Consider the following 27,064-nt stretch of genomic DNA (forward strand, 5'->3'; position numbering starts at 1 on the left):
CACACATATACACACACTACACACACACACACACACACACACACACACACACACACACACAGTCTCTAAATAAGCAGCAGCAGCCAGTGAGCTCTATACATAATACAGCAGCGTCCAGCCCATAAATCTGAGACTGGGCTCACTGCCGTGGCTTCTGGCCCATGTGCAGGTCTGAGGGCCACTGGCTCTGCCCACAGGATCCACACTGCGGCTCTGCATGAGCTGCATCACCAACATGATCTATTGTATCTTCAGCAGGAGTGACAGAACCGGAGCAGTGTGTTTTGAGGCGACAGGGGATATGCTCCTATTTATGTCTCTCTCTATGCTTGCCTGTCACAGGCGTTTTTCAGATGCTAGGGCAGAGAGAGTTCAAGCCTAATGCATTGAAGTGTATTGACTGCTCTGTATTGTTAACAGATTTCAGAGGTCAAAAAGGGTCATTAGAGGTCAAAAGATGTTTTTGAGACTTTGACTTCTGCATCAATCAGATCTTGTGGAGCCTGACAGTGAACTGCTGAACCCTTTAACACTATGATATTTCTGCCTTTTAACCTTCTCTTCTCCTTTAATGATGTAATTCCTCAGTGCTGCTTTACTACATACATGCATGTGTTATAACAAGGAGGAAAATCATAGATGTCACAAACTACCATTTTGAATGAGGAAACTTCTGAGTAGGAATACACTTCACACTTCATTCACCATTTGTTGTTACTCGGATTAAATAAACCAATAAAAAGCCCTTTGGGATCTGAATTCCATTATCAGTATGTGCATGCTTGCAGTGCATTCACTAAAAAACATGCTGTACATTTACAGGACAAATCCTGCAGTGAGCTACTGAAAAAATGGGTCTGGCTTCATGTTAAAGAGATTGAAATGGAATGTTGTTACTTAATTAGCATATTTTAGAAAATAGACAGTACCCAGGATTCCTTGCCATTTTGCTTTAAGTTTTAACATGTTATTCTTACCTTGAAGCAAGGATTTCTCAATATTTGCCACTCATGTTTCATAGTAAATTACTGTATTCTTCATTTTATTGTGAAATTACACCCAGCACCATGAGGCATACCAGGTAAAAATGCATAATTATTTAAAAATAGTAATAATTTCAGGTGTTTTTTCTGGTAATTTAGCATGAATGTTAAATATTTTAAAGGTTTTATGCTACCATTTTATTTATTTATTCATTTATTTACTTATTAGATATGTATAGCTATTAGATATGTTTTTGGACATGTTTGTGCAAATGATAAACAAAGCTAAAATGTCTGTTAAACGGGTACACATTAAAAATACATATTTGACATGGTCTGTGCATAAACAATGCAAAACATACTGTACAAATATGTTCATTGATGTTTACAGATATATTTCTTCTGTAAATTTCCACATGCTAATCCTTTTTACTATCATACACACATATCAAGGAAGACTTAGATAAATTAAAGGAGACTTTAATTGAATTGCCAGTGATGTTAGGTAAGATTAGATTAACTGAAGCCAATGGCAAATGGTGCAAAAAAAAAAGTCTATTATGGTGGATCTGGTTTTTATGTTGTGGGTCAAATAGATGTCTGCACGTTTCTGCATGGCACAGCAAGGTCATCCCCTCCTCAGTGAACCTTAACCTCTGATATTGATGCTTTCACCACATTCGGTTCAGTTGTTGTCGTTCCAATAAGGCCTAATCTAAGAGGCATGCAATACAATGACCAGCTCTTTCTCAAATGTGCTGCATTGAGCTTTTAGCCTTGTGTCCCGAGCTGCTGTCTTCTTGCCTTTGATCTGAACAACATAATGCCATGATAAGAACAGTTTAGCCTGACGAGAGACTGAAGTTATATAAAGACCTTGACGATAATGTTTGTCTTCAGTAAAAGAAGTCTAGGGTCTGTATATGATATTTGTGGAAAGGTGCTTATCACAGTGGCAGCAGTAATTCACTAAAGCATGCTTTAGTGCTGAGCAATATATAATTGCCTTCCAGTCTGGGCTTGTTCAGTGTACTATTACTGCAGCAGAAGTCTCTATTTCAGCCACCATGAATTCAGCAGTGTCTGGATTAGGAGCATCACTATGGACCTCAGTGGAGTGAGTCTGTTGGGTTGCACATGCTATGCTTGCAACCAATCAAGGAGAGAAAATAAGTACTCATACAAGTAAATTGCCTTAATCACATGGCCGTGTGTACTTGTATGTTGTTGCTTGTATTTCAATAAGACATCCTAATAAAAATTCTTTTTGAAGGCTATTACTGGGGATTCTGTAACTGCTTTTATGTCCATTCAGTTTGCTTCTTTTTATCCATGTCATCATTCTAGTGATTTTATATTATATTTTACACCTGCTGATGACTGAACATAAAAAATGTGATAAACATTTACATTGCATCAGCCGTTCTACACAGGCCTTATCATTTAGGTGATGTAATTGGATATAAGCGATGACTGACAAGTAACTTAATGACAAAGGACTGATTTAATATCAGACAGCTTGCTAAATGTTAAACAATGAATTTTTATGGTACATATGGTACATAATATGCTGGTGGGTTCCAGAAGGGAATGTTTCCCATTGTCTTTGCTGGGTCTTCCAGTGTAAAATCCAGGAAAGTCACTTTTGAGAAGGAACAGCTATTGCGCTACACCATCAGGACATCACAAATATCCATCCATCCATCAATTTTGTAAGCCGCTTTTCCATCAGGTCGCGGGGGGGGGGCCTATCCCAGCAGTCATCTTGCGGAACGCAGGATACACCCTGGACAGGTTGCCAGTCCATTGCAGGGCAGATAGACAGACACAGACAGTCACTCACACCTACGGGCAATTTAGCATGTCCAATCAACCTGGCTGCATGTATTTGGACTGTCACCCGGCCAGGGAATCGAACCCAGGCCCTCCTCGCTGTGAGGCGACAGCGCTACCCACCACGCCACCGTGCCACCCACATCACAAATACATGTTACATTTACAGCCTTTAAAATGATAGGTGAAATAGATGTTTTTACTCAGTATTAGATCATAATATGTGGTATCATTAATGATTTTTGTTAAATCAGTACTGCTAAAAACAAATGATGAACCAGTATAACAGTTAATAAACCTTTTATGTAATTTTCAGTGGATCTCAGTTACTAACAATAAAATCAACTGATCTGGGTGACCTCTACAACCTCATATGCTGATTGAGTTGAGTAGTGGAGCACTTATTTATCGACTGGCCTATTGATTAATTCATTCATTCTTTTGATTTTCCATGCAGAATGGCATGAGCGCATCCATCAAAATGACTCTATCACATGTTCCCTTCAAAAGGGATACAATACAAGATACAATGCACTGTACAGTTCTTTTTTTCTCAACAAAAGACGAAAGAGAATGACGTGAGGGAAGACGGACAGAGAAATGCTCAGAGAACAAAACGGCCAATGCATAAAGGCTTTTTTTTATCTTTCTGAAGTGAGGTACTCTGTTATCATTAATTCTGGTCACTGAACAAGGCTTCTCTCCACTTTCTACTGGAGAGGATGATGCTGATTATTCTTCCTTCTCCTGCCCCTCCATCCTTCGCTCTCACTGTCTGGCTTGAGAGGAGCACATCTGCAATAGGCGTTAGCACGGTCAGTGGTGTTGTGGACAGAGCGCTAGCTTAGCATAGCAAGCTGCTGGAGGGAGATTGATATTGACAAAGAGCCTGCCTGTGGAGCTGATGGGAGGTGGCAGTGTCGGGGGTAGGCTGATCCAGGCCATTCAGACTGGTAATGCGATGCTACAGCTAACGGCGCTGAGAAGACCAGTCATCATCCAGCGCTGTCCTCAGCACCACAGCACTCTGAAGCCTGCCTGAGCGAGGGCTAGGGCTTGCACTAGCAGAAAGAAAGGGAGGGGGCGCTCCTCATTTACCACCCTTCCCCCCTCGCTCCCTCTTTCCTCCACAGGCTGGAGGAAAACGGCTGAGAGCAGAGAATGGTGCCAGATAAAAGGCTGATTGCAAATTAGCATTGTAAGCTATGGCGCAAGGGCTAACAATAGAGCAAGGAGACAGAGACATGGGTTGCGGCCTTGATGTTTCTGCTCACTTGATTCATTCATTGAGCATTTCTTGAAGCGGAAATTGGAAGATTTTGGAATTTGCGATAGATTGATACCATGTTTTCTGTGTCTTATGAAAAAAAAAGGTGCAAGAATAATAACTCATAATGATTTTTCAGCAAGGTGAATGATTATTGATTGGTTCATTGCAAAATTTGGGAATTAGTGTCATCCTTACCTGCCTTACAAAAAAGCCAATACGGTGATAATGTACAATGATGATAGGCTCTTAATGCAGCAGGAAATAGATGATTTTGCAATGAATTTATACAACTTTAGTTGTCTTATGACACAACAGTATGGCTATAATAATAGATAAACACTGAAAATCAGCTTATTTTGCAGCAAAATGCACAAGATTTGGTCACCTTTATTGTTGCCTTGTTAGTCATGTTTGTTTTACTTTTGATAAAACAATGTATCAATGTTCACTCATAAAGATATTCTTTGCTTTGGATAAATGGGATACTGTAAGGGTTTAGCTGCCTTGCATGGTTTTCCCCCTGCATGTATTAGCTGTTCAGAAAGTGTGATGGCATTTGAATAGCATTGCTGGAGCCTCACGACTGCAGAAATTCCACATTTACAAAGAACAGACTGCCTCTGAGACCTTTTAGTCAGGAGCCCTTTTGTTGATGTAAATGTAAGGAAAGTGCCATTAAACATCAGGAATGAGGAGTATGCATGTAATATGCTCTCATACCCATCCCCTCACACACACGGACACTATTGTGGTGTCACTCTGAAACACTCTCTGTCTCTCTCTCTCTGTGGCCCAATCTTAAAAATAAATGTTTCTAAATTTATTCTTTACTGTGTGTAAACTGATACAACTGATATATGTAAATGAGCTGTGTTCTGAATGCCTTAAATTGTGCCTCATACCAAAAGCAATCCAGAATGACACACTCCTTACAACTTCAGCATGTATGAACACAGCTAGTCTGCTGTAAGCTGAATAGGCGCACATATGTAAACGTGTAGGTTTTTGTGGTATCACAAATCCAGCAAATTCAAAACTGGTTGTATTTGCAGCTTAGTTTTCTATATATGGACTGTCTGTACTGTACAGTAAACAGTACATTTTGAAAAGTGTTACATACTACATCAATTCAGTTCTCCACATGATGGGCCCCTTGTCCTCTGTTCTATCTCCTGCTATATGCTATTTGCTACAAATAAAGAGTGTAAACAAAAGGACTCCTCTGCTATCTCCTGATTGAGTCGTTCTGGCAGCTGCGGACGGAGCCCAAGCCACCCAGAAGGGTGTGGGTTTGTGTGTGCATGTGGTGCATCTCCTCATCTCCCTCATTCTCTCGCTCCCCCTCTGAGGAACACACCTGCTCAAGGTCAACGACCAGAGTGCGCAGCTATTTTTAGCTGCAGGGGTTGCATACCATTGACAAAAGCTTGCACTCTAGTGCCTTTGATTAATGTATTGTTTTAACTAGACTCATGACCAAGCTTATCAAAAGGTGACAGCTGAGTTTGCAAAACATGGAGAGAGACATGATAAGGAAAGTGTTTATGAGGGTGTGTGTTTGTGTGCACAGGTGTTTATATGCATGTGTATGTGTGCATATGCCTGTGTGTCTGTATGCAAACAATCAATTCCTTCTGTTATTCGCCAATACTTACCCATTAGCTAGTTCTCCACCACTCAGTGCTACCAATGCTACAAAGTAACTAAAAGGTGAAGGCTAGCACACTAACTCTGGGAAGCTCAAGGAGCTGGAGGAGAACACTAACTTTTCAGATCTGAAGTGGAGCTTGATATTCTCTGAAGATAAGTTTTAAGCACTGTTTATCTGATGGTGACAATTTTGGTGGTCTACCAGATCTTGCATGATTTTTTGCACATATTTCTGATTTTTTTTTATCATTTTAGTTTTGTTTCCCTGTGATTTATCATTTACTTGGAGAAGTGGATTATCTTGTACTCAGTGGCTGTTTTGACCACAACTGAAATAACGGCAGGGTGGTCTCTGACTTTAGCCCAGTACTATATGTAATGCAGTGCAAATTGGGTAGGAAAGCATATGAGATTCAACTTTGGATTCCTGTTGATCTCTTGATGATAGGACAGACGGTCGTGCTACTCTGGAGTCCTGTATGTGCATGTTTGTGCGTGTGTGTGTTTGTGTGATTAAGTGAGTAAGTGAATGAGGGAATGAGAAAACTTTGATATTGGCAAGTTTTATTATTAATATGATGCGCTGACCCACTTTAAAAGTGTGTTAATCTCAGTGTATCTGTTTGAGTTTGTTTATCTCTCAGAGTGTGTCTGAGTTTGAGTGTGTGCCAGCAGCTCGCTCCTTAATCCACTGCATGCTCATCAGATAGTGAGGTGGTGTGGCTGCCAGCCTGCCCCCCTGCACCCTCTGTGCCCGCTACTCCACTGCCTTGGGCCCCACAGATAGATAGATGATGAGAGATGAGAGGAGATGAGAAGCTTTCTCTCTGGGCGTGCGGCCTGCAGTCCTGCTGGGATTGTACCCTCACTTTCGAACCCTTTGAGCCACACACAGCTCTCCAGATTAGTTTAATCTAATCCTTCAGCGATGTAAGAGATAATAAGTATTTTAATACGAGAAGCTAGCCAGGCTCCCCAGCTGAGTATTTAAAAGAGCATTGCAAATTGGCTTGTGCTTCATCCTTAAAATTGATAAACATCAACTAGAAATCTGATCTAGAAAGCTGACCGAAATGTGTCCCATCTTAAATTATTCTTCCCAATAATATGTAGTTGAATGCAACTGAATATTGTGTATTTCCCTGAAACCTATCTTTACATTTTGTTGAACTGTTCATTAGTTGTAACTCATTGAAAAAAGTATAGAAATTCAGTCAGAATTCTAAATATTCACTCATACCACATTTTTTATTTGAATTTGATGCTTGTTGTAAAAGCCAGAACTCTGCCTGTCATCAGAGTCTGGCACGTCAGACAGTCTTGTCATAGAACACAGCAAAGATCTGCCTACTTTGACTTGAAAGGGTCAATTCCACATGCAAAATAACCAACCATCAACTATTGTATGGGTACCAGAGCACAGAATTGTGTCCATGCAGGTGTGTGAATAGCCAATTAAAACGCAACCGACAAAATCTTGTTAGTTGTGGCCATCTTGATCTGCAGTACATATGTATCAGCCGGTCAGCTCTGCCAATGTAGACGGAGCCTCTGAGAATGAGACTATAATTATGCATTTCCTGTTCTGCAGAAAGACAAACTATCATTTACATTTTTACCATGTTTGTTTCCTTTTTCACATCTAAACAACAAAATGTCAGAACTGCAAACCTGTTACCTGATCCAGAATGTAAACAGAATGCAAATGTAATCCATTATGTAACTATGTAATTATCTTACTTCACTGTCCCACCTTAAAGTACTTTTGCTAGTGATCTCTAATTAACTTTAACTGGACAGCCAATCTTCTCCTCATGCTGCTGGAAGCTGCTGGATTGTGTGGAGGTCAGCTTGTGCTTACTCATGCGTGGATAAATATAGGTTGGATGCTGCTTCATCTCCCCCTCAAACTTTCTGTCTTCACTAACTCTCAGAAGTCTACAGTCATTCCTGTCCTTTCTCTGTGCTATTTAAATATACATACGCAAATGCAAATAGTCACGTAATGTATTACATGTGCATTTTATTCACATTATGTATTGACAGGTTTGAGTCTGCACCTCCGTCTTTTTCTTTTCGATGAAAGAAGGACAAAAAAAGCACAATTTTAATCGATGTTTAAATCAAGTTCTACTAATGGATTTGGACTTTTGCTACTGGTTTGCGATGAAATCCTCCACAAACAAGGGTACACTCCTCTGAAACCCACCCCCAGATTCGCTTAGTACATTTAGCACGAATTCAAATCTAATAGCTCTTCTTTTTCTGAACATAGCTGCCAGTTCTTTCCACATCACATTTACTCCAGCTGTAGCTTCGTATCTACAGCCTCTGGTAATCCACTGTTAACTTATCTTCTAAAGCTAAAGTATAATGTGGTTTAATGGAACTGTTTTGGGAGATGTTTTCAGCCATGCTAGCTCACATTACATCCATGAGCTAGCGAAGGGTTTGGCGTCCATTGGTTGATGAGTGCACCGTCATCCCCTATTTTGAGCTCCACCTTCATTATTCAGGGATTTCACGCTCAGTTTGTTCACTATGTAATAAGTCTGTGTTCCCACCCAGAATTTCTCATGGGTGTTATAAGATCCCTTCTGGCTCCACTACTAACAATCACAAATATGCTGCTGATTATGTGCAGACACTATTAAAATAACTGACAGTAACAATAACAAAATGCTTTTGTTGGTGCTGTGACTTCGAAGGATTAAGCTCATCTGGCGCTACAAGTGAGGGTTTGTATGTATTGGTGTTCAATGCAAAGCTCTGCAAAGTGGCTACAGAGTTCTTTTAGAGGGCTGATTGGCATAGTGCATGTGTCACTCATTAAAAAGACACTGTGTTACTCATAGAGCTCTTGAACTGCCCTGGGTGGGGAAGAGGAAAGACACACCAGTTTGTGTGTGTGCCCACAGTGAGCTGAAGCGATTTTGTCAGTATCCTCTCTTAGACACGACCGCTTTCAGCTTTTCCTGTAGAAGAGCCTCTCACCTGTGCTTTTCTAAAATCTTGCAGTTGATCCAAATGTAGCTGTACATCAATGTGCTAAAACATAGCCTTCTGCCAAAGACAGCTCAAGGTCTCTGGAGCTGGTGAGATGAGGATACGGCCAAGCAGTGACTTTGAAATAGCATAATGTGTTCTGTGTATTGCATACGCTCTACCAGCACATTGACAGTGTTAAAACATTGTTTTTAATTTTTTTTAAATAAATTTTAAGGCACTGGCTGAAAAAAAATTCCATGAGTCCAAAATGTCTTTGAATAAAATCTTGTTACATTAACTTTTTTGGCGTTATCAGGGTTTTTTTTTTCTGACAGCGATGATGTACTGTATTCTGCATGCTACTCATCACTGTAATGTGCAGTGCAGTGTATGGAGTGCAACAATTACCATTAACAACCATGTACTGTACTAGAGGGCTTCATGACCGCATGGGGATAATGTCCATTGTTATGTCATCTCAAAATGAACGAGTTGCATTTAAGGAATGCAGTATACAGTGAGGATATGGTTGCATGGATATGGTTGCGTACTCTAATATTTGGCCAGTTCTCTTCTAGACATCATTGTTGTACCGGAGAAATATTGTGTTAATGAAATAAAGCATCTGTCTTACTGATTTTGGTCTCAATCAGTGTGCAGTATGTAGTAGGCAATTTGGAACAAACCCAATGCTTCTCTTACTGCATGGTTCAGTCATGCATCAGTTTAATTATTACTAAAACTTGTCATGTGGCATGCTGCTATAAATACATTCCAAACACTAAAATATATTTCAGAATATATGATCATTTTAACCAAATATATTTAAAATATATATTAATAACATTTATTTTAAAATATATGGAGAAATATCACTCATAGAAATGTACCATGCAAAGACAAATGTATGTAAATAGATTTTTCAAACACATTTGAAAATGTATAAAAAATAGCCATATTTTCATACATATAGGTTGGTAGAGTGTAGTGGGTAACACCTCTGCCTTCTATGCTGTAGACTGGGGCTCAGTCTCTACCTGGGTAAATGCCCTACACTATACCAATGAGAATCCTTGGGCAAGACTCCTAACCCTACCTTCACCAGCCTGTGTAAAATGGTCAAATTGTAAGTCGTTCTGGATAAGAGCGTCAGCCAAATGCCATAAATGTAAATGTAAAAATGTGTATGTGTGAGTACTGTCTTACCGTATATGTACAGGGATAATGCAAAGTACAGTTCTAAACACAGACATAATTACTGTTCATTCAGTTCATGTATATTTAGTTATAAATGTAGCCTTTCTTAAACTACATAAAAGTCAATAATAATAATAACAAATACAAATAAATGCATTTTAAAATATATTTGATAAATTTGGCGATTTCCACATACTGAAAAAATATATATGAAAAATACATTTGGATCTTTTTCCGTTAGACCAATGCGACACAGTGTGATCAGTGTGCGATGGCCTTAAGTGTGCAACTTCCTTACTGTAGTATAACTTATAAGCCTCAACATTAATTGACCCTATGTGTGCGAATGGAATTAGCTTCAGTGTGGTGTGTGAAATGTTTTAAAGCTTCTAATACATTTATTCATTTCATTTAATGAAATATTAACAATAAGCAAGATATGAAAAACTGCCAAGCTAAAAGATTTAGGAGGTTTTTTTTTTTCTTCTGCATTTATGCTCTTTAAAACTTGAACTAGTTTCAGATGGTATATAGGGGCAATACTTGGCACTGTACTGAGGAATAACAAAGCAGTTTTTGAAGCAATTATTAGGACCAGCTGTCCAAGCCCCAGCTTCCGCAACCTGCCTTGGACTAGCTGCCCACCCTACATTGAAGTTTTCATGGATGCCTAGCTACTACTAATACTACTACTACTAATATTAGTAGTATAATAACTTTGTAGGTAGTCTGACCAGAGGAGGATGGGTCCCCCCTTGTGAGCCTTGGTTCCTCCCAAGGTTTCTTCCTCAGCTCTGAGGGAGTTTTTCCTTGCCACTGTCACCCCTGGCTTGCTCACCTGGGGTTTTTTACATTCATTTGATCTAAATTTGCCTATTGGGCAGGTGGACCTCTGCTCTTCTGGACTCCTCTATAATCTCCAACCACGAACATAAAAGTTTAACATGCACTGGAGATGGGGCCACTTCATTTCATATGTATTCACTCTTCTTATGCTACTTATTGTAGTGCCAGGATTTTGTTACTTGGACAAGTTGTTATTGTTTTAAGAAGTGTCACTTGGTGAAACACAATGAGTAACATTCGGCAGAAATGCTCAAATAACTGTAAATGACAAAATATTGCAATATATGCATGTTGCATTTCCACTTTAGCTACATTGCTTCATGGATTGTTTTATGTTACATGACATTATATGACATTTTTTATGTTATATGTGTTATTTAGCATTTTATATTATGCATATTTTATCTCTGCCTCTTCAAAAACTCAGAGATATATTAAACATTTTTCTCTCAATCAAGAATCTGATTCTGATTCAAAGTTTGTTACCTTATCACAACCCCAGCCCTCAAGCAGCCTGCGCCAAGTTCTTCTTATATCGAATGGAGCACACCCACACTCACACTCATATGTACACACATACACAACCATACTGCAGTAGTGACAGTTAAGCTTATCTCAAGGTTAAAGTATCGCTCAACAATCCCCCACTGCATTCCTTCTCTCTGCTGTTGTTTCTCATGTTCCAGAGCTCAGCCTATAGCATATATTAAAGGGACAACCAGTACACATGCAAAGTAAATGCCCACCATCATGCTCTCAACACATCTTCACCAGCACCAAGAACCCATAGCACTGCTTGTCTTTTTTGCATCAAACAAAACATTCACCTCAGTCTAGGTCTACAAACCCTCCACCTTTGCAAAGGTGCCTGAAAGGGTTCTTTAAGTGATGCCATAGAAGAACCACTAAAGAATCATGACTGATAAAGGATTTGTGAGTGAGAAAAATTTTTGAAGGTTTAAATAACCTTCACATAATTTTAAAAATCCAGGCCTGCACAAGTAACAGAGTCTTTTTATTCAGGTGAGCAGATGGAAAATAACTGTGTGTGGGAGGGGGAATTTTGAGATGATCCCTGGCACTAAGGCAAAGATGCACAGTGATAGCAAGTGAACTGAAGCGTAATCTTCATGGAATAAAACAATATAATAACAGCACAATTCAGTAAAAGTGAGTGTAGTGTATTGATATCTTCAATTTGGTCATGAAACTGTGATTAATCTAGTAATATAGAACTTTAACATCTGAGACCGCTTAGCTTAACTGGGACATGATTTTATTTAAGTGTTTTCTCCTAAGACCTGAAGCTGTTTCATCTGCGCCATCTATAGCACCATATAAGCAGCTTTTTGTACAGCCGTGATAGCTGCCAGCAATACCAAGAGCATTTAACTAGTTCAGCTCAACAGTCACGTTTCAAGAACAACCTCATCTTTGCTCGGCACAACAAATGTGGTATGAATATTGCTTATCCATTCATCCTATATCTATAAAAGTTTCATTATTTTCATGTTTGGGAGTACTAGTGTCTTCCTATAGTTTTCATGAATCAATAAAAGAATGACTTATAGCAGATGTAAATTAATTTTTCATCACTTGGATCCGTAGTCTCCTGTCACAGGTGTAAAAGGTTCCCTACCAATTCATGTGCTCATCTTAGAACATTTACATGATTATTACCTTAAAAAGGTTCCTCACACTCACACATCTCATTTGCAAAAGCAGTTCTATAAAGAACGGTCCACTGAAAGGTTCTTCATGCAATTGCTGTAGCATCACGCAAAGAACACATTTGGCCACCTTTATTTTAAGAGTGTTTCATCTGTCTGGTTTGGCTCTGCAGCATCCTGCTCCAAAGACAGATACGAATGTGTTGTGAAATGAAGAGATACTTCTCTCCATTCACTTTCTCATTCATTGTTTCATAAACATGTCAGATCAATTATCATGTCCACTGATGATCTTCAAAACTGCAGAGTAAAGAAGCGCTGTAAAACCCCCTCACCCACTTTGAAATTGACTTTCACCATTGCTTTGCCCTTTATGCCATTTTCTCATTATACCTACAGTATCCCATCTATTTGAAACCCTGGTGCATTTACCATTTGGTGTGGTTGTGCTGCACAGGTGGCAACATAGCAATCACATTCAGTGTAAACCAAAACAACCATACTGAGAGAGTTAGTGAGCTGTTTCAAAGTGAACCCTGTCAGAACACAATTTAACTCAGTTGCTGGAACTACATATTCACTGTTTCTGAACAATGAATAATAGATTTGTGAGTGCATTTCCAGTGCCACCTCATTTTTGGGACAAAGCAGAAAAATATCATTTTCTCTATGAACAGCATTAGGGAAATGGACAAGTAGGGGAGAAAATGGCCATAGATCATAGACCAAGAATAAGACCAATAGATTTCTTACATTCCTGATGGGAAAATGTACCTCTACACCAAATGTACCAAATTCCATAATATAAGAGCTAGAGACAAGACAATATCTGCAGGAGGGCAGATATTGGAATGCTAGCTTAACAAAGCATGAATGTCACATGTTTAAGACTCATTCTATCCATTCATAGATCTCGCATGTATTTTAGATAATGTAATGTTCACTGTTGCTACATGCAGTAGAGCTACTGTACAGCTTATGGTGATTCTAAACAGTGTGGGAGAAGAGATTGGCACTGAAAGGCATTGTACTCCATGAACCTGCTCTGTGACATGCATTCTTATGTTTCCAGCAGCAATGTGATGCTTACAAAGACACTGCTGGAAGAGAGCTAGACAGACAGACGGAGGGAAGAGAGGCTGGAGGCGAAAAGAAGATAGACAGCCAGTGGCAGAGATCGAGCAAGAAATAGAGAGAGAGAGAGGGAGAGTAAGAGAGAAGGAGAAGGAGAAGCAAAGGCAGGCATGTTTCCATGGACTAAGGGTAGAGATTTGGGGTGAGAAACATGCATCAGCTGCCGCAGCCAATCAGAGCATTCCTATAAAATGTTCAAAGGGAGTGTCCTAGCAACAGACGAGTAAATATCTTTTCAAGCTCTGCTGGTTTTGTATGGGAGAAACACACATTTGCGTGAACGTTTCAAGGAAAAACCTCTGCTACATATGCTAATGCATTTTTTGTAGAATATAATTATATAATAATATAGGGACGTTTTTCAGAAATCTTAGATACTGTTGTAGTACAGTTCTCAAAAACAGTAGTACAGTTATCACTTACAACAGCTGTTGGTATATTGTTGTATTCTCATTATATTGTGAATGAGTGCAATCTGCAGTAGATAGGGTCACTGATATGTATTCCTGTATATTAGGCACTTATATATAGGCACTTATGTATATTATTGTATTATGGTCAACAGGAAAATATTTAAATGATTCAATGTAAAAGGTTAATCACATTTTCATCCTTGCAAACCCATTGAAGGGAAAATCACGAGGGGAAAGAAAGCACAGATTATGCTGCAGCCTGCTTGAAAGGCTTGGTTTTGACACTTACAACCAAAAACCATCATGTTCCCTCCTTCTCTCTCTCTCTCTCTCTCTCTCTCTCTCCCCCTCCTCAAAACACATAAGGCTCAGAGGCTCAGACATGTAGTATGTATATATGAGGGGTCTTGTTGTTTTGTCACTTCATTCACACATCTCTCCCTCATCTCTCTTGAGGTGTGAATTACATCCTCTTTCATTCTCTCCATCCAGGCAAATGAGTGGAAAAAAAGGAGTGGTTCAAACCACCATTCACCCTTTCATTCATTTTTCTCTCCTTTGCTACCCCATTTGTTCCCACCCCTTCTGCACAGGGGCCATTGTTTTTAGCTAGGTGTGAGAATGCACAAGGTGAAAACAAGCACAAACTAATTAGCTCTGCATGCTCTGTGTTTTTCTCTGTATGCCTCTCTAAATGTCACAAGAGAGGATTTAGTGATTTTGAACTAAACCAGCACCAGGATTTTAAACTAGAGAATAGTCCCCAATGGTAAAGGTTGCATGCAGCACCCATTGTGTTGTTATGGAAACTGCCGGTTTGGGTTAAATGTTTGACTTATTTCACACTGACTCACTGATTTTGTGTCTTTGCTATACTGTGTTGTAACAGAAACAGAATCAATGTTTACTCGGTTGAAACAGATGCTAAATAAAGAAGGGGTATATCTATAGAGGGTGATGCTGATCCCTTGTACAGCATGGATATACTGCAGAGCATGCTGAACGTGGGCAAGCGTGTGTGTGCATGTTATGTGTCAATGCAACTGCAGTGAAAGAGGACGAGCCCCAGTTCTTTGGGCTATGAAAAGTAGCACACTCATTTCTCTCCCTCTTTCCTTCTCCCTCTCCCTCCGTCCCTCCCTCTTTCCCTCCTTTCTGCATCTCAGCCCACTCTAGCCTTTCTCAATGGCTGGCTGCAAAGGATGCCGGCATAGCAACACCGGCACTGGCCACAGCCATGTGATACCGGTCTTACCTACAGCACCACTCAAGCTGAAATCAAACCAGAGATTCAAGAATAATGAGGAACAGTTTGCAGAGCTGAAAAAAAAACCCTGAAGAAAGAACACTGATGATAGTGCTTACCGGTGAGATGTGTTACAGGGAGGCTGTGGTGCTCCTGCTCTATCTTCTGCCACAAAGAGGAGGTGAGGGGACAAAAATGAGCAAGCGGAGGGGCAAAAAAGAAACAGAGCAAACCCCCTCTGGAGAACACAAAGGGAAAAGAAAGTGAGGGGTGAAAAAAAGAAGCACTTCTTTCTTTCCTTTCACTTCCCCAGTAGAGCTGCACGACTGTGGGCTTCTCTGAACACGCGACTAGTGCCTGCCTCTACCTCTGTGCGCGTGTGTGTGCGTATTGGTCTTCTTCTTCTTCTTCTTACTAGCTTTGCTCTCTTGCTTCTGCTCAGTGAGTGAGGGCTCTCCCTCTCTCTCTCCCTCTCAATGTCTCTCTGCACTCTGCTCAGCAGCTGCTTCGCTATGCGAAATAGAACGCTCTGTTCTGTCCCCCCTCTCTCTCTCTCTCTCTCTCTCTCTCTCTCTCTCTCACGCTCGTTCTCTCTCTCTTACAAAGACCACCACCAGCCTATCCCCTTCACACCCCCTCCCCCTCCCAACAACTGACATCTCCAAAGCCTGCTGGCAGGAGTGAGTGAGAGTGTATAGTGCGTATGCGAGAGTGTGTGTTTATGGTCTTGTTGGAAAGGGGGGGCATTTAACCCTTTCCCATACAGTGCCCCCCACCAGCAGGTGTGTGAGAGCCTGCCCCGAGAAAGGCCAGGGCTGGTGGCTGGTCGCTATAGAGATGGATCTGGGTAAACGATCCGTGTCTAACTGGCCTGGAGTGTGTGAACTCAATGGCCATTGTTTGGGCTGCTCCTCCCGCGTGGCCGGCGACAAGCCTGCGTCACATTCCCACCCCCTGCCTCATCCCCCCCAGTCTGGGGTTAACAAGTCCTAGCATGGGTCCCAACAGGGCTCAAGTCAATACTTGATGCTTCTGAACTTTCAATATGTACAGTTTGGTAATATGGGCCAGACATATGCAATAACAGTTGGTATAGAGTGCTGGGTTCATCTGTTTGTGCCAGGCAAGCACAGCACACCACACAATACCAATAGGAGTCCTTGGGCAAGACTCCAAATAAGTGGGTCATCCCTCTATTCATCCTTTCATTCATTTTTCCATTTTTTTATCCTTTTCTCTCCTTTGCTACCTCATTTGTACTCCCCTTCCCCCACAGCAAAGGGCTATAGTTTTTAGTGTGAGAATGCACAAGGTAAAAACATACACAAATGAATTAGCTTTGCATGTGTTATATTTTCCTCTGCATGCCTCTCTAAATGTCACAGTAAAATGTCATTTTGAACCAAAGTAGCACCAGGTTCTTCACTTTCACTTCGACAATTCACTTTATTATCTCACTGAAAAGTCCTATATGTGAATGAAGCTAGTGTGAAAAACATAGTACATCTGGGCATGTCTGTCCCCAAGTATCCAGACAGCTTTTTCCACAATCTGGGGTATTAACATGGACCTGGTTCTCTTGTTGCTGCCCTAACATCTTCTTTTCTTGCTTCAATTAATCCGAAAGATGTTTAAAAGTGATTCATTCCTTATTCCAAAAACCTGATTCTACTCATCCAGAGTCCAAAAGGCTTTACACCCCTGTACCTCTTGCTTGGCATTGCACATGGTCATCTTTGTCTTGTGTGTTCCAGAGTATTCCATTGTACTGGCAATGGTTTTCTAAGCAGTTATGTAATCATAACTATGTACATGGAACACTTGTGTCTGCAGTGAACACACCTTAAAGTAGCTGAATTAGAAGGGGCGCCTGGATGCTTTTGGATATATAACATATGTTGTGACTTTGACCTATTTCAGACATGACTTCACTTCAGATGGATGCTACGCCAGTTGGTGCAACAGCTATTTTGTATATTTGCATCCAGTATATATATGAGTCATGCCTCAATGTTATAATCTGTTGAGCACGCCTCCAGAATGCACTGGCACAGTGCCTGCTCCAATGGCTTCCTGCAGTGCTAACATCTATCTTACTCTTATGGAATATGGTGTTAAACTTGCGCTGTCCTTGAATACTGCATGTGACAAATTTGCATGATCACTGATTTTCAGTTCAACTGCTACCAGGTAATTCATTATTGTCATTAGTAATCCTGTGGCTGACAGTGGCTGATCACTTTCATTATTGCACTGCAGAAATAAAGATATGAAATTGTCTCTGGAGCAATACCCCACTTGTCACTGGGGTGCTACCCTCAAGGGTACATCTCAGTACCTTTAATCAGGTAACATAATTGTACTATAATCCACTGAAATTATATTTTCAAACTTGTATTGACTCTACAATATTATGAAAAGGTAAAAATATGTACTTTTCTCTGGAAAAAACTGACTTAAGGCACACAACTGGACTTTAAACCAACTGTTGTACTTTGAGGGAACGTTTACATAGTTTGTACCTCAATGAAGGAAAAATTTACCTGCACAGTGTCTTTATTTCTAACAGTATAGTCTACAACTTTAAGTATTATTTGTTACACCTGTCATTTCTAAGATGGACTATTGACACCTGTCTTGAAATGCAAAGGCTGCCTCCTGTCTCCACATTATTATTTCATTAAGTAAAGAAATTAACCCTGCTTTACTGCAGCAGGCTTCTGTGGCATCCTCTCAATGCGGAAGGATTTCCTCCCAAACTACAGGCAATGTCTTTGTACTGCTATTAACCTGGTCACAATGCAATCAACCAGATGACCCTTCCTACTGAATTGTAGGAGGCTAATGGATTTTTTTAATGGTTGCCCACAGGTGGTAGCTGATGAAGTTGAAAGCTATTGTTAAGGAGTCTTGCAGTCTGAATGCTTTTTAAACATCGCCAGTGCCACCAGGGTGGATAGCACAAAACTAGAGTGAATCACCTAGAGCAAGGAAGTGCACAAATTGTTATGTCAAAGGCAGAAAACACCAAAATTGCCTGAAAAAGTAACTCACACATACTGCAGAGACAGAGAGATGTGTGCATGACAAATGCTTTTAGGTGTCCTCACACTCAAACAGTTTTGCGGTGGGGCAAAATAGACGAATGAGACAAATGGGTCTAATAATAACAATGGGTCTTCCTGTCTGCTTCTCTTTAACTCAGTAAGAGGATCTGACGTGTGGTTTCACTTTTAGCTTTGTGTCAGTATCAACCACACACACTGTTGTACTAAAGGGATTACTATATTTTAGCATACTCCATTGAAACTTGCAATGGGTATTTTCAGCTATGGTTGGGTGATGTGAAAGGCTTGTTTCAATGTGTTGATATTGCTATAAAGCACCGAAAAGGGTTTTTCTGTTGTTTGACTTTGTAACAATAGCAGAACCTTTATGGAGCTAAATAGAATCCATGCCAAGGGCTCTTTGAGTGTTCATGGTTATATCTAGAACTTTCTTTATGATGGTACCCTTGACGAACCATCATTTTTAAGTGTGTAGCGAAATGCTATTATTATTAGATTTTGGAACTTGCATTACATCCATGTGCCAGACAAGATTATTGCAGTCAAAAATGTTAACAAGTGCACCATCGCACCCTACTTTGAGCTCAGCCTTCACAAGGCTTTGGACTGGTTTACAAATTTGACATTCAGTTTGTTCTCACCATAAGAAGTCTACTTTCCCACCCACACTTACCCCAAAATCTCACATGGATGTTCCCAGACATTTTCACTGTGACATCATGTCAATTGCTAGTGTCTTTGTAAAGATTCACACATAAAATAGTAAAATTGTACAAAGATTATTTTTAGATTTAGGAAAAATAAACACTGAACTTGTAAACACTGCTATTATATCAACATGAATACAATCACAACAACAAATTGGGCACAAAAGCTTTAAAACAAAGTCAAATTCTATCGCAACTACATGTACCAGCATGCACTTCTCGACTATGCTTTGACTGAAGGCCACACTTGTGAAAGGTCAGGGGGAAACCTGCTATTGTCATCTGCTGATGTCACTGGCAGACCAGCGTTGTTGCCAGGTGACTAGGAGTGCTGTTGCACCTTGTGACATTAGTCAGAAAGTAAAGGCCAGACTGGGATACCTACAATTTCCTGACTGTTTCAGTCTTCTCTTTATCATTTTATCTGTCTTCTGTGCTGCTTTATGGCAGACTCTAACCACACTGTGCAGATAACACTGTTTGTGGCTGATAGGAAATGAAAGATGAGGTGTTAAAGAAAGATAGCATTTTTGTATCATGACCAAGTGAACCCTGCCAGAACACACCTTGTGATCAAAGCCTTTATGCACATGGTCTCTTCTTCTTTTTAATATTAATATTAATTATTGGTCACAACTAAGTGGCCTGGACCCTCTGATGAGTCCAGACGTCCATACCACACTGCTGTAACTTTTCAAAAATTTCGTTTTTTAAATTAAGATTTATAGTACACTCTAGAGAAGCTTACTGTGTCAGAATTGTTTGCAGGGGTGATGATGGGAACCAGATGTCTGAAGCATTTCATGCTTCTCAAAGCTACCTCACAGAAAGTTAATACATGAAATAGTAACACATTTGATGTCTGAAACATTCTTCTATGATAGTTTTGAGATAAGGCTTTAGCCTCAAGCATGTTTTTATTAACATTCACGGTGGAGAGATATATGCAGGGAATAAGGCAAAATGGTCACCCATAATCACTCATAATTTATCACTATTTAACAGTAATAACATTAAATATAAAATCTCAGAAGACATGTTTAACTTCATTGGTCAGTGGATAGTAAAAACGGCTATATTTTTGTTGCAGACATTGCAACTCCTACGTAGGTCCTGTCACCACCACTGTAAAGAAATGAGGGTACATTTCTCCACAATGCACCGTTTTAAATTAAAACATACCGAATGACCTTGTTTACATCTCAATGATTGAATTGTGCACAATTTGTCCTTTAAGAAGACATTGACAGTGCATTGTTTTCCATGTAATTATCACATAGTCTCAAGTCTCAGGGTACAGTAAGCCCATTGCAAAAACAAAAAAAAATGTTATGAGGTTGTACAGGTTAAGATTATTTCATAATACCAGATTTAGGCATTTATTAGATCCGCACAGGTTATTACAACCTACCTATTTGCTATTGCATCATATAGCATTGTTTTTAGGCTCCATCCAAAGATATTTTTGAAGCAACACTCATATGCCCACCCCCCACCACATCCCTCCCCCCTACTCTCTCACTTGATTATGGGAATATTAGCCCAGTGACCTAAATATTGTAGTGGCTTGTGAAACTGTAACAGCCCAGCTGTCTGAGAATGATTTTTTCAGTGTTTGGCCTCCTTGTGAACCACAGAGAGATGGCGTGAATTCCTATCTAATGTGTAATTCACGCCAGTAAGTAAAGCAGTGGACACTCTGCGTTAAAAAGAAGCTGGGCTGGCACTCATGTGGATGCACACTATTGATCCTGGAGACGGCTGGCTGTGATGCTGTGTGTGAGCGTGTGCATGTGTCAGTAAAGCTAGAAAAAGAGACACAAACCACATGGTTATCATCTGACAATATTTTTATCAGATTATTTTTATAATGCCCAATCAGAGAGCTGCCCAGGAATAAAACGGTTTAGATAGAGCTGAGAAAATTATGAATTACTTGCACCCTTTAAAGGAATACAGTGCGTTTAAAGCCAATCATTTCTCTGCACTCAAAAAAGAACAGACAACACATTAACTCGAAAAAAAATCTGTAGGAGATGCAAGTGGGCAGGTGCTGTAGTGAGTGCATGTGGATACAACAGGTTTTATATTCTTACAGAGAAATGTGTGAAAATGATATGGTAATTGACTGAAAGTAATTATATGCACTGCCAGGCAATTGGTTAATAAAAATAAATGATATATTTTAGAAATACTTACTGAAACAAAATTCATTATTTTCCTTTCAAATGTTTCATATGTGCTTTGACATCTCATGTTTTGGTAACCACAGTGGCATATAAAAATGGTGACTGTTTGCTGAAATATTTATATCAAGGAATTACTTCCACAAAGCTTAAAGCTGAGGCCTCCATAATTCATGTTCTGTCCATTATTTTTTTGGGTCAATTGTCACATCTCACATGCCATTTGCATGTTATTCTAGATCAAAGCGGGTCCACAGGTGTTTCATCGCACTTGTAAGTGTGTGAAATCGGGTGGCCACAAAGAGTTTTCATCTGATGCATGTGCAAATGTAAAACTGAAAACTCACAACCACATGCCATATTCTACTGTGTGCACAGGGCTTTTTAAGCATGTAGTCAGATTAAAAAAAGCAAGAGGCTGTGTGGCACAGTGATTTTACCACAGTTTAGGCACATTGGTAGGCATAATGTGAAGTAATAAGCAATGAGTGGATTTTCCCTATAATTCATCTGTTGTCAGATTATCCAGGACACTACTAGCTGCTAGCAAGCAACGAAGGGCGACGGGGGAGAGGTGAGAATCCTCTGCTGTGGAAACAATTCACACTTCTCCACAAAGATGGTAAAGCAAGTTAAAATGGACAGCACAACTGCACTTTCTTTAAAAAATGCCACAATAAAAATATAGCTTAAATATAGTTGCTAAGCAGTTGATATGGTGTCTTGGTTGCTAGGTTGATGCTAGGCAGTTACTTTGGTGTTGTGAGGTGGTTTGTTGCTAGGGTAATAATATATGGGTCCTATGATACTTGGATACTTGTCATTTCTGGGGTGATGCTGTGAGGTGGTTGCTATAGTGTTTTAGGAGGCTGCTCAGGTGTTGCTAGGCAGTTGCTATGCTATACTGGGTGGTTGCTTTAGTATTATGAAGTGGCTGTTGCAGTGTTTCTGGTGGTTGCTTGGGTATTGCTATGTGGTTGCTACAGAACCTCTGGTTGTTGCCAGGGGCTGATTGGTGGTTGCCTTGGTGTTCCTAGGTGGTTGTTAGGTTATTGCTAAATGGTTGCTTGGGTGTTACTAGGTGGTTGCTAGAATGTGTTTGTGTTTTTGTGTGTGAGTTTGTATATAGCATGAGCCTGCATTACAAATAATTTAAGTCTTTGTTACTCTTTAAATACAATATTTTTGCATATGTCTTTGTAAGATTTATAGTGATAGCTATATGTTTGTTCAACTAGCTCAAGATATCAGCTTCCTTTTTGAGACCTGAACTTATTCATATGTTAAATAATATTTTTACAAGCAAACAAAAATCTTTTTTATGGTAATGCATAATTCAACTGAGGAAACTCCAAAACAGCATTTTAAATATACCGTTAAAGAAGCATTAATGTTTCTGTAGTTTCTGTAAAAACTACTGTGCTGTTCTTTGCTTGGTAGCCATAGCCTATTTTGACATGGGTGGTCAATAGTACATATGATGAATGGTTTACCATGGTTTCAAAGATGGCTTAGACAGTCAGATTTATCAGTTACCAGTTTTAGAATCAGTGTTCCTCATTTCTTTACTGGTCAGGTGCTTCGCTGATGAATGCTTGCGTGCATTTCAACTGAAATATAGTCTTGTTTACAATAAGAGCTTCAGGAAAATCTATTAACCCATTCTCCTGCTCATAATGTCTTATTCCAGCTATTTGGTGTGTGCTTGTAGGAAGAGATAGAGTGTTGCACAACTATGAAGGAAAGCCTCTATATGTGTTCTCAATGAGAATGATGCACTCAGTGTATGACTGACAGTGTGTCTCTGAAAATAACCCAGGGTAACATTCTGTAATGTGTCATCATCCCACTGAGATACACACAGACCTACTAATCACCTGCCTCGCTTTATCCTTCTCTCTCTCTCTCTCTCTCTCTCTCTCTCTCTCTCTCTCTCTCATCCACTCCTCCCATGCTCTTGCTGAGCCCCCCACCCCCCTCCAGCCTATTTTTGGCCTTTTATTCAGGGGCTCAAAGAAGCCGTGTGTTACTCACCATCACCATCACTCGCCTCCACCACCTCCCTGTCTCATCCCGCCATTCTGCACACCCCTGCAATGTGAACACAGATAGTATGGTCCAACTGCACTCTCGCTCGCCTCCACACAGTGCTCTCACTCTCTCCTTATAAGGGCAAAATGCTTTGAGAAAGACAGGGAAAGGGGGCTGTACCAGCTCACGCGAACAGGTAGGGGGACAGTGGCTCTGTCAGCACAGAGTTAGATAGACAGAGGAAGAGAGAGGAGAGAGAGAGAGAGAGAGAGAGAGAGAGAGAAAGAGAGAGAGATATGGTCCTGAAAAGGACAGCGCCCTGAGTTCCCATCATAAGGAGAGAATGTGGCCTCCAGTATAAAGCTCACAGATGACAGTTCTATCTATCTATCTATCTATCTATCTATCTATCTATCTATCTATCTATCTATCTATCTATCTATCTATCTATCTATCTATGCAGACACATCACATGCATATTTTTGTTACCATTCTAGGCAATATCATTCACATCCCAGTGCATGTGAGCAAGCCATATTTACATTTATTAATGTTGTTACATTTTCTATAAATAATGAAACCCATAATGAATTAAGTAAAAGCCACACTACTTGAAGGCCAGTAAGCTGGCGGCTGTCAAGTTGGGTCAGCATGAATGTGGGCTGACCTTTGCTCCAGCCACACAGAAAGCTGACTTCGGCAAAACAATGCATAAACAGCGCCTGAGGCCTGTTCTTTCTAACCTACACGCCCATAAATACACATGTGCACAAACACACACACACACACACACACACACAGCTTATTTTTCACCATGCTCTGTGTCTAACGATTCTCTTTTCTCACTTGCAAATGTAAGTCACTGGTACATTTGATGAGAGGTATTCACATAAGCATAAAGTTGCAATAACCAAAAAGTTTACCATAAAGAATCATATACCAGATACAGTATACAGTCATATGCAAATTAGAAAATTCGATTAAAAAAACTATTCTTATTTGCAGAAAGCATGTATTTGCTCAGAAAAACAGTGATATTTCTAGAAAGTTTATGAACACACTTTCAGTTGGCTTGACAAAGGCCGCTAATTGTGCTTAAAATTAAAACATTTGTAAATATATTTTTGATAATAGGGTTTATATCATTTGTAATGATTGGTTGAAGCTACTGGATATTTTAAGCTATAGAAGATTTGTTTTTTGTTTTTTTTTAAGTTTTATGGTTAAAGTGGTAACTTTCATTGTTTGGATATAAACACTGAAAATTCTGAACTTGGTGGTCTTAGGAGGTTGCTAGGTGGTTGCTAGGTTGTTATTAGGTAGTTGCTATGGTATCTTAGGTGGTTGCCAGGGTGTTGCTGAGCAGTTGCTATAGTATCTTAGGTGGTTGCTAGGGTGTTGCCAGGCGGTTGCTTTGGTGTTGTAAGGTGATTTGTTGCTAGGGTATTACTATGTGGTTCCTATGATACTTTATGAGATTTTTAAGGTGATGCTCTGACAGCCAAGGTAGTTGCTATAGTGTTTCAGGGTTGTTCTCAGTTGCTATGTTATCCCAGGAGGTTGCTAAAGTGTTGCTATGCAGCTGATGTGCTATACTGGGTGGTTGTTGGAACGTTACTGCGTGGCTGTTACAGTGTTTCAGATAGTTGCTACAGAACCTCTGGTTGCTACTAGAGTTTGCTTGGCGGTTGCTTTGGTGTTCTAAATGGTTATTAGGTTATAGCTAAATGGTTGTTTTTTTCAGTGGTTGCTAGAGTGTTACTAGGTGGTTGCTAGAATGTGTGAGGATGTGTTTTTGACAAATAAAACAAGATTAGAAAAACATATTGTTACATTAACATCATCATCAACATAATACATCAACTTTTGCTGAAATGGTACCATTTTGGATATATTTTAACTCATATTTAAAATATATGTGCAATATATACATATGCAATGTATGTTCAGTCAATATAAAATATATATGTAACATATTTTATCGTAGTATATGTTTTGTCTTAACAAAAGAATTCCAGATCTGTTTATGGTCCAAATTATTGCAAATTTATGAGCATGAGAAAATGCTCAGTTTGAACTGCTTTGACAGTTGAAAATGACTGTTTTTAATCAGATGGTAGTTTGAACTCCAGGTTTGGCTTACAGTAGAGTGTAATACACAGTCCATTATTAAACAGGATAATGGTATTATACAGTACACAGTATTATATGTTCCTGTTCTAATAATTACCTTTCAAATACTGGTCTTGCATATAAATAGACATGAGAATCCTCATTATCACTCATTCGTATTGCAGTGATGCATGCGTTTAGTGCAAGTAGACCTGCTCTGTTAAGAACAGGTTCACATTTAAAATACATTTTGACACATACTTGACCTAGCTTTTACTGAGTCACAGGGTCAAGAGATACTGATGTCTATTTAATTTCATTTTGATTCATAGTACAAATGACATTTGGAATGGCACTTAACAGCTCTCAAAATCTCTTTTTATACATATAAAGACATATATAACAGTATAGTGAAGTATAATTAAGCACAGTACAGAATAGGATACAATACTCTGTTATGCAGTGTAGAATAGCATAGTACTGTTTTAGTGCAATACATCATAATGTAGTATAGTGTAGTATTGTACAGTATAGTATAACACCGCACAGTGTAGTGCAGTACAGCACAGTAGAGTATGGTACACTCTAGTACACTATAATGCAGCACAGTACAGTGCAGTACAGTTTAGAGCAGCACAGTATAGTAGTGTAGTACAGTACAACACTGTTTCATACAGTGCAGTACAGTATAGTGTGATACTGTATAGTATAGCATAGTGCAGTGTAGTACAGTTCAGCACAGTACAGTATGACACCATGTAGTACAGTACAGTATAGCATAGTATGGCACAATACAGTGAGGTCCACAGTCCAGCACTGTACACTGTACACCATGTAGCACAATACAGTATAGTAACTATATGGTATTATAGCACAGTACAGTGTTGTACAGTTCATCACTGTACAATGTTGTGCAGTGTAGTACAGTATAGTATAGCTTAGTACAGTGTGCTACCATTTAAAGCAGCATAGTAGAGTGTAGTACAGTACAGCACAGTACTTTACAGTATAATTTAGTATAGCACAGTACAGTGAAGTACAGTTTAGCACCTTATAGTACAGTAAAGTACAGTGGAGTAAAGTGTAGTACAGATTAGCACAGTGTGGTGTAGTAGGGAATAGAATAGCATAGGAGTACGCATTACAACAATTGATGGTGGTCTGCTAGACATCTACAGTAATCTGGTGAAGTTAAAGGCTGGAATGTTTGTTCTTATATGAATGAATAATATTAATATAGATAACAAACAGGACAGAACACATAGATGTGCATGACCTCCAAACATGCTGCTAGATGCTTGCTATATTCACATTTAAAGAGTTTTTGAGTTAAAAAAGACTACACTGAGCTGCAAAATTTCTATTTACAATTAGGATCCACTTTCTTCATTGCTGGCTTGTTAAGCGGAAGCTCTGCAGGAGTAGATTTGTAAAGTGCTGCTAAGAGAGAAAGGGAGAGAGAGTAAGTAGTATATCTGAGCTGGGACACCTTGAATCCAAATTTGCAGATTAAGTTTGTACATATGCATATGTGAATGTTTATCTCAAGACAACAGGCCCCTAAGCCTTTTTTTCAAAAAGTAACAACAAAAAAAAATCTGTCTTGTGTTTCGACATGCCAGAAAAAGGATGATGACCATGAAATCTGGCATGTTTCATTAAAACAAGTCTTTTGTCAGTTCAGCTTTGGTGTATGCACACACTGCTAGGACGGTGCTTTGATACAGCCA

The 27,064-nt window shown here is 39.6% G+C and overlaps 1 protein-coding gene across 2 annotated transcripts in view; it reads right to left on the reverse strand.

The window, feature by feature from the left end:
• fam49al (family with sequence similarity 49 member A, like) overlaps positions 1-15,778 on the reverse strand; it is a 39,576-nt gene extending 23,798 nt beyond the window's left edge. Inside the window, exon 1 of one of the 2 annotated variants that reach the window (XM_017694108.2) lies at positions 15,350-15,778. The gene's annotated coding sequence lies outside the window, so the exon portion shown is untranslated. The remainder of the gene's footprint in view (positions 1-15,349) is intronic. The other variant, XM_017694135.2, reaches the window with a different exon arrangement.
• Between the last annotated feature and the right edge of the window lie 11,286 nt (positions 15,779-27,064).

The sequence above is a fragment of the Pygocentrus nattereri genome, chromosome 27 (assembly GCF_015220715.1).
Source record: "Pygocentrus nattereri isolate fPygNat1 chromosome 27, fPygNat1.pri, whole genome shotgun sequence".
In the NCBI taxonomy this organism is placed as follows: domain Eukaryota; kingdom Metazoa; phylum Chordata; class Actinopteri; order Characiformes; family Serrasalmidae; genus Pygocentrus; species Pygocentrus nattereri.